Source organism: Bidens hawaiensis, unplaced genomic scaffold (assembly GCF_021521415.1).
Source record: "Bidens hawaiensis isolate Kalapana, Puna unplaced genomic scaffold, B.hawaiensis_p1.1 tig00005453_1, whole genome shotgun sequence".
NCBI lineage: Eukaryota > Viridiplantae > Streptophyta > Magnoliopsida > Asterales > Asteraceae > Bidens > Bidens hawaiensis.
The window spans coordinates 1,316,350-1,325,431 of NW_027491347.1; the positions used below are offsets into that span (position 1 = coordinate 1,316,350).

At 33.3% G+C, this 9,082-nt stretch overlaps 1 pseudogene across 1 annotated transcript; it reads left to right on the top strand.

The window, feature by feature from the left end:
• The first annotated feature begins 2,419 nt into the window (after positions 1–2,419).
• LOC143629711 (putative elongation factor TypA-like SVR3, chloroplastic) lies at positions 2,420–8,878 on the top strand (annotated as a pseudogene). The gene is made up of 14 exons (XR_013153016.1): positions 2,420–2,648; positions 4,003–4,112; positions 4,203–4,406; positions 4,510–4,683; positions 5,056–5,208; positions 5,306–5,395; positions 6,253–6,387; positions 6,510–6,626; positions 6,708–6,859; positions 7,289–7,373; positions 7,452–7,546; positions 7,633–7,798; positions 8,458–8,653; positions 8,743–8,878. The product of XR_013153016.1 is annotated as a putative elongation factor TypA-like SVR3, chloroplastic (transcript).
• The last annotated feature ends 204 nt before the right edge of the window (positions 8,879–9,082 follow it).

Genomic DNA, 9,082 nt, shown 5'->3' on the forward strand with positions numbered 1-9,082 from the left:
AGAAATAATAAATAAATAACAGGAAAATATCACAAATGATAAGTTTCATTTACTTGTTGATTCTACATTCCATTTGAAAATAATGTAGGACCCCTAAACACCATAATGTAACACAAATGATAAGGTTCATTTACTTGTTTATTTGTATAAATTAGCTTATCCTTTTGTTTAATATATATACTTAAGCAAAAGTGACCCTTCTTATAAGTTCTTAATAAATTACTTTTGCTTTCTCCAAATAAGTTTCAAGTGTCAAGATACTTGTCCTATATGCTCAAGTTTATTTAGTTGTAGACCCTTTAACATCATATTTAAATTATATAACATCCTAGTGTTGAGGGACATCTTACCAACTTATATGTTTCACTTAGTGGTGTTATGTTGGCCACTATGTTATTTTAAAGTAAATAAAAATGCTTTAAAATTATTCAATATGCTTCTTAGATGAAAACGAGCATGTTAACCGGTTATTCTTAAAACTATATTACATATGATCCAAACATCGATGAAATTTTACTCTTGACAATCTTAAAATGTACTTTTAGACGTGAAGGAACCATATTTATAAATAGTACGCGAGACTTTCATCTCATTTAGGGGATGTAATATATGCTCATAGCTAATAAGATGGGTTCGCTAGAAGTTTGAACTGAGTTGTGTTTAAACGAATTAGAGCCCAAACTCAACAATAGATTAAAGAGCATTTGATAAATGAGATAGGGCATCATATATTGAGTTGGCAGACTCACGAGTGTAGATAAAGAGAAAAAGGTAATTGCACTAGCCGGGAATCGAACCCGGATCTATATCGTGGCAGGGTACTATTCTACTACTAGACCACTGGTTCTTCTTGTTATACTCTCAGGTAATATCTTTACAAGACACTGATTGGGTTGACTGTGATCTGAATGTAAGTTTACAATAAAAATTTTAATTCGACAAACGTGGTTCATGGATAATTGGATTTTGTTGTTTTTGTTTACATGTCTGCCTTCAACGTCTAAATTGTCGGCCTAATCGTTAAATCCGACGTCTAAATTGTATAAATCTTAAAGCAATTAAACTAATTGATTTGCTTCATTTTAGTTAGTTTGGTATAGGGATGAAAATTTCCTATACGATAAGAAAAACAAGGTTTTGGGTTTTTGTAATTAACCCGCTTGATAATTGGGTCGTGTTTACCTGCTAACACGTTTAGTTAAACATGTCGACCTACGACCTATTTATCTTTTTTAAACAACTTAAATTCCACAATTTATTTCATCACTCACATGATGTGAACATTCACCACATGGAAAGACAAAACATAACTCAATACCTTGATACCGCTAGGCAAAAAACCCTTTGGTACATGTTTAATTAATCATGTCGACCCTCGAATCCGTCTAATCCATTTATTACAACCATTCTATCAATTTAACACGCCATGCTTATACCTCGATTATCACTTGTCAGCCTGTCTAGATAAACGAGTTAAACGAGTTGTGTTCGGGTGACACTTTTAAGTGTCTCCTGATAATAGTTGGTGCATTTGACAAATAAGACAAGGGTTGTTCGGGTTGAACGAGTCGATCCCCAACAACTCAACCTTACACTTATTACTTATGAGAAAACCTAAAAAAGAAACTAAAGAATTTTCCAGCCCATATCATATAGTGGTTCCTTAGAGCCCAGCCCATGACCCATCTTCAAGCCTTTCATTTTCATTCCAACTTATCTCAACTTTCTTCCTTACCTCTTATATCCATCACTCCATATACATTACTAATTAATATTATTACTCCAATTCCATAACACCATATTAACACTTGATTACTATCCAACAACATGTTTGACACGCTTAGACATTTGAGTTTAGCAGGTTGTTTTCAGACTAGACGTTTTTAAGTATTTTCATGTTACAACTAACTTTACTTGAAACAAATAAAATGCACGTCATGTTTAGGCTAAACATTCCAACCCAACCCGACATGATCCGAAAAGTAACAATAATATAAAGAAAAGGCAAAAAGTTTCCACCCCATATCATATAATGGTAGCCCAATAAATTCCAACCCACCAAACTGTTTAATATACCAGATTTACACTTTGATCAGCACTATCACCCAGGTAAATAAGCTAACGAGCCGCGCTCATGCTACACGCCTTTAGTGTCTCCGAATTACAACCAATGTTTTTAACACAGATAAAAATACAGGTCCGGCTCACGTTAAACAATTTGATCCGACACGATTAATAACCCGAAAAAGTGAAAAACCCATCTTCCCATGTTGATTCAAACCATACATTTCCTTTCCAACTTATCTCTACTATCCTCATTACCTCTTATATCAGTCATCCAATAATATTATTATTATTCCATTCCATACTCCATTTTGCTCCCTCTGTGTTCATGGAGTCTTCTTCTGTGAACTGAGGGATGCAATCAATGGCTACTGGAATCCCCAATTCACTCACTCCAACACTAAACCCTAATAATAATCAAACCACCTTCTCGTTTTCTTCACCTTTTATCAAAACCCAATTCGCTGTTAATCGAACCTTATCTTCTTATTCGTTTCCCATCATCAAGTCTCCATCTTTTTTGAATTCAAGAAGAAACCCAAATGCTATTAAGTGCTCTGTTTCTGCCACTGAAATTGCTACTGGTATGACTTCATTGTTTCAGTATGTTGTAATTTCATTACCTGTCTTTCATGGGCGTTTAAACCCGGTTGCAATTTTGTATATTTTCGGGTTTAGTATTTAGTGCACGCCAAGTGTTCGATCAAATGTCTTTAACACAAATGCCTTAGTTTTGGGGTGTGCTTTGTTAAGCGAGCTCGGGCCTAAATATAAGTTTGTTTAATAAAAGAACCCAAGCCCGAGCTCCACTTGTCGAGCTCAAGTCTGCTCGCAAGCCTATTGTTTACATAACTTGTATCTATTATAAACATATACTTTTATGATAATTATTAATATAATAAATAGATATATGTGGTTTTTTTTCTTAGTTGGTTTTAATTGTTGTAATTATATATCATGGGCGCTTAAATCCGGGTGTAATTTTGTATATTTCAGGGTTGTTTATAAGGTTTAGTATTTAGTGCACTGTAGGTGTTCGATCAAATGTTTGACACAAAAAACACAAGTGTTGAAACTTGAAACTAGTCTTCAGTCGGCCCCTTTTAGTTTCAGTAACAGTCTTTCATCAGTTCATGGGCGCAGGGTGCTTAAAGCCGGTTTTAATTTTTGTATATTTTGGGGGTTATATAACCTTTAGTATTTAGTGAACTCTAGATGTTCGATCAAATGTCTTAACACAATGTCTTAGTTTTTGGTAGGGGTGCCCAAGCTCAGCTTGTTAGTTTTAAGCTCTAGCTCAGCAGGTTTCGAGCTTTATTTCAAAAGCTCAAGCTTGGCTGGTGGGTAGTTTTCTGAGCTTTATTCATTAATTATGTTACTTATATTAATACTTAATTTTTATTTTTTATTTTTTTATATAACATAATATTTATTTACTTATTTTTATCATATTTTTACATATATTAATAATTATTGTAATTTTTCATACACTAATAGTTATTATGAAAAAATATTTAATATGCTAAATTAAAAATTATATAAATAATAGACTTGTTTAGGCTCATGAGCGAGCTCAAGCTCGACAACTAGAGCTTGGGCTTGAGCTCTTTTATTGAGAAAGCTTATTTTTAGGCTTCATTTCGTTTAAGCTCAGCTTGATTCGAGCTTTTAGCAAGCTGATCTCGAGTAGCTCTCAAGCGGCTTGACTCGTTCGCACCCCTAGTTTTGGTGTGTGTTTTATTATGTGAAACTATCTTGAAGATGAACATGTGCCTCAAAGGCTCAAATATTGGCACCCTTTTGTACTATCTAAGGTGCTTCTATTTCCACCTTTTGTTCTTATGTTACGTTGTGTTAAGTGGTTAAATTGTTGAAATATAAAACTTTTGATGTGGGTTATAGCTCATAACTTTGAGTTTTTATTTGTGCATTTTATAGAGCAGAAGAGCAGATTAGTGAGGAGAAATGACATACGGAACATTGCAATTGTTGCTCATGTTGATCATGGGAAAACAACATTAGTGGATGCAATGTTGAAGCAAGCAAAAGTAAGCATACACTGAGATGATTTATCATTTTCAACTTTATATTTTGTTAAAACATATTTGTTAATGAAGTAAAAGTTTGCTACTTTTTAGGTGTTTCGTGATAACCAAGTTGTAGAAGAAAGAATAATGGACTCAAATGACTTAGAGCGCGAGAGGGGAATTACTATTCTTAGCAAAAACACATCTATTACTTATAAAGATACAAAAATGAATATTATTGACACTCCGGGCCATTCTGACTTTGGAGGTGAAGTAGAGCGTGTTCTTAATATGGTTGAAGGAATTCTTTAAGTGGTAATATTTTTCACCAACCTAGTTTCTCATTTGATTTATTATCTTTAATAATTTTTCATGCACAAGCTTATAATAGTAATATCTAAAAGTTGTTTGTTTTCAGGTAGATTCAGTTGAAGGCCCGATGCCACAAACAAGATTTGTTTTAAAAAAGGCTCTTGAATTTGGGCATGCGGTTGTTGTTGTGAATAAGGTTGATAGACCGTCTGCTCGTCCCGAATTTGTCATCAACTCCACATTTGAACTCTTCATTGAACTAAATGCATCTGATGAACAGGTATTTCCTAATATTAGTAAAGAAAACAAAATTAACTCGTTGTTGTTGTTGTTGTAAAAAAGGTTTTTCCAACTTGAAGTTACTAAAAACTCGTTTAAGAGTAATAGTTAATCAGTTAGAGTAAAGATACACGGTAATAAACTAATTATGAAATATGACTAAATTTGAATAAAAAAAGTAAAATATAATCACATTTTCAAATCCACTTTTAACCTAATTTGAATCACAAATTCATTACCATGACTAGTCGACTACAAAGTCAAAACGCAAAAATTCCAAACACACTCGTTTATTATTTAATGACATCAGTATTTGAAGCCGTTTATATCTATATATCTATATAACATATAAAAATTGTGATTTCATTTGCAGTGTGATTTCCAAGCAGTATATGCAATTGGTTTAAGTGGAAAAGCTGGACTTTCTCCTGATAATTTAGCCAACGATCTTGGACCGCTTTTCGAGACGATAATTAGGTGCATTCCCGGGCCAAAAATCAAGAAAGATGGATCACTTCAAATGCTTGTTAGTTTTATTTCTCACACTTATCTACTTTTGATATTTTTTTGTGTCCATACATCATTATAGTTTATAACGTTTTTGTTTTTTGGAGTTTATGCAGGTCACGAGCACCGAATATGATGAACACAAAGGAAAAATAGCTATTGGACGCTTACATGCTGGTGTTTTAAATAGAGGCATGGATGTTCGTGTAAGTCTGATAATATTATTTTTACACCCGCATAATGGCTTGTTAAACAGATTATGCTTTTGATTATCTTATGATTCTATCATTTTTTTTAATAATTATAATGACTTTCATACTAGCTGCAAAAAAAACTGATCCTCTAAGGTTAAAATAAAATTACTTATTTAACAATCCCCCTCTCACGCACACAAAAAAATGTCATTTTTGATCATTCTATCTATTGATTTCTATACAATCAAGTCTTACGAATTACATGTAGATATTTTTAGGCCTAATAACGAACACCGTTTGGCGGGAAGTTTGTTTATCTAATAAACGAACATGAATAAAAAGTTTCGTTCATTTAGTAAAAAACGAGCGAACATGAACAGCCGTTCATTTAAATTCGTTTGTTTACATTCATTTATGTTTGTTAGTTTACGTTTGGTTAAATTCATTAATATATTCATTTAACTTTTTTTAGCCCATTACAACTTAGTCTAGTTTTAATAATTTTATAGACCCAACACACTGTTCTTCAGTCTTCACATTACTTTTAACTGATTTTAGCAAAGTTATGTTCATTAATCTATGTTCAGTTATGTTCGGTCGGTTACGTCCGTGAACTGTTTGTTTATACAGCTAACAAACGAACACGAGCATTTTTATTTTCTTACCGAACGAATATGAACGTGAAAACCCGTTTGTTTAATTGCCCGTGTTCGATATTTTGTTCAGTTAAAGTTCGATGAATGAACACGAGCATGCTCTGTTCGTGTTCATTTGCAAGTATTTGCAAGCCTAGATGTTTTCCTAACAATATTTTGGTCTGCAGCAAATCAGTTGGTTTATTTATTTTTTGTGTTTTGTTAATATTTCAGATATGCACATCGGATGACGCCTGCAGATTTGGAAAAGTCAGCGAGTTATTTGTGTTTGATAAATTTTTTAGGGCTCCTGCTGAAAGTGTTGAGGCTGGTGATATTTGTGCTGTCTGTGGTATTGGTGATATTCAGGTAACAATAGTTTTACAAATAAAATGATAATATATAAAAGCACACCAAGGCCTTTTAGTTGTCTTTTTAATAAAAGATTGGATTATTATTTCAAAATGATTAATGTGCTTTCTTTTACTTAGATTGGGGAAACAATAGCTGATAAAAACGATGGTAAAGCGTTGCCTGCCATTAGAGTGGAAGAACCGACAGTTAAAGTGGCTTTCTCCATCAACACTTCACCATTTGTGGGTCGTGAGGTATGCTCTTTACCCATTAGTGAAATGTCTAAAATACCCTTCAACATCTGCCTAAAACGTAACTTTTCCAACTTTTAACAGGGAAAGTATGTGACCAGTAGAAATTTAAGAGAGAGATTGTACCGTGAAATTGAAAGAAATTTAGCCATGAAAGTTGAAGACGGTGAAACCGCAGATACGTTTCTTGTTAGCGGACGCGGTACTTTACACATTACAATATTAATTGAGAACATGTGAGTTTTTATTACAGTTTATGTTATTTTCTTTTTTTGATAATACATGTCCATAGAGTGAGGTTCGTCACAAAACATTAAATTATTGCGGGAACAAAAGGAACAAACATAGGTCATTTGTTTAAATTTTGTACTTCCTAAATACATTTGTGCATGCTATATATGTGAAAAACTTTGAAACTATAAGAAACCGTCAAACTAAATTTTAGGTAATATAACATACACATGACTTGCAAATGTGTAGGTTCTATATGTATAAACGAAATGTGCTCGTATTTTTTTTTTTTGAATTTTAGGATATATGTATAACATTGCACTTCAACATTTTTTTTATATTTAAAATTTTTCAAGATTGAAGAATGAATTATGTATTTTGTTTTGTGTGTGCTCGCGAAAAACTGTGTTATTTACAAATGACATGCATTTTAGGCGAAGGGAAAATTACGAGTTCATGGTGGCCCCCCCGAAAGTGATTAACAAGAGAGTCGATGACAAGTTGCTTGAACCTTATGAGGTATTAAATTGTTTATTAATTTGAAGCATGTGTGTATTATGTAATAAGGTATAATCTCGTTTAATAATATATATTTAGATTGCCACGGTGGAAGTGCCGGAAGAACATATGGGACCGGTTATTGAACTTCTTGGTAAAAGGCGTGGTCAAATGTTTGATATGCAAGGACTTGGGTATGTGCATTTAGAATTCTGTTTGACTTTTTATACATAAAAAAATTTTTAAAAAATGTATTGATTGCAAGCATCTATTTTTTTAGCTCTGAAGGAACAACACTACTCAAATACAATATACCAACTCGCGGGCTTCTTGGGCTGAGAAATGCAATTTTGACCGCTTCTCGAGGAACAGCAATTCTCAACACCATATTTGATAGTTACGGGCCATGGGCTGGTGAAATGTCAACCCGTGATCTTGGATCCTTGGTAATTACAATTCTTAAAACTATAGGTGTAAAAATGGGGCGGTTCGGGTGAGTTAGGTAACAATATCAAAATCGGCAGTTTTTAGTTCCGGTCAAAATGGGCTGACTACTAAACGCTTCTTTATCCCATTTTCTTGAGTTCTACAAATAATTGGTTTTGCAATTCAGAAAAAAGTGGAGGTGGAAGGTTGGGCGGTTCGGGTGGGTTAGTAACAAAATATTGAAACGAGCAGTTTTTTGTTTGGGTCAAAACAGGCGGGATTGGGCTGACTCTTAAAACACTTCATTTCTTTCGAGTTGTATGTACCTTTTTGCACTTTATCATCAGACTGGTCCATTTTATGTAAATGGGTCCAATGTTTATTCATTAGAACCTTTTCAACTCAAATTACTTTTTTGCCCTTTGTCATTAGATTGACCCGTTTGTAGGCAAAATGGGTCAAAATTGCCACATCACTTCCTCCAATCCTTGAGAATCATAATGCTTAGTTTTCAAGAATCTTTTCGGGTTATAATTATCTTTTTGCCCTCTGTCATCAGATCGACCCGTTTGTAGGCAAAAGTATCAAATTTGCCACCTCACATCTCCATTACCTTGCAAATTGCAATGTTTCATTTTTTAAGAATGCTAAAATTACTTATTCCCCCTTTGTCATATAGGTTGCTTTTGAAGATGGAACATCAACTTCTTATGCTTTAGCTAGTTCTCAAGAAAGAGGGCAGTTATTTATAAAACCGGGAGCAGAAGTTTATAAAGGTCAGATTGTCGGGATCCATCAACGACCCGGTGACTTGGCACTCAATGTTTGCAAAAAGAAAGCCGCTACAAATGTTCGGTCAAATAAAGAAGTTTCCGGTATTGACTCAGTTTTATTAGTAAAAAACCAAATTTCATTTCAGTTTAATGCAAACCTTTTTAAAAAAAAAATTATTTGATATATGCAGTTGTTCTTGACACACCATTGGATTACAGTCTTGATGATTGTATTGAATATATTCAAGAAGATGAATTGGTGGAAGTAACTCCCAAGAGTATAAGAATGTGCAAGAATCAAAAAATGAACAAAAAAGGCAGGTGATTGTTCAGAGGTTTTACGTGTCGGTATAGATTATTATTATTATTTTGTTGAGATAATACGCGATTATGTTAAAATTTAAGTGAGGCAAATAAATGACATTTTTGGAGGTAATTCATGTTAGAAAAGGAAGAAAAACATGTTGTGAGATGTCTTTGAAAACATTGATAAGGAATAAGTGTAATGTTATGTTGTAAGTTTTGTAAAAC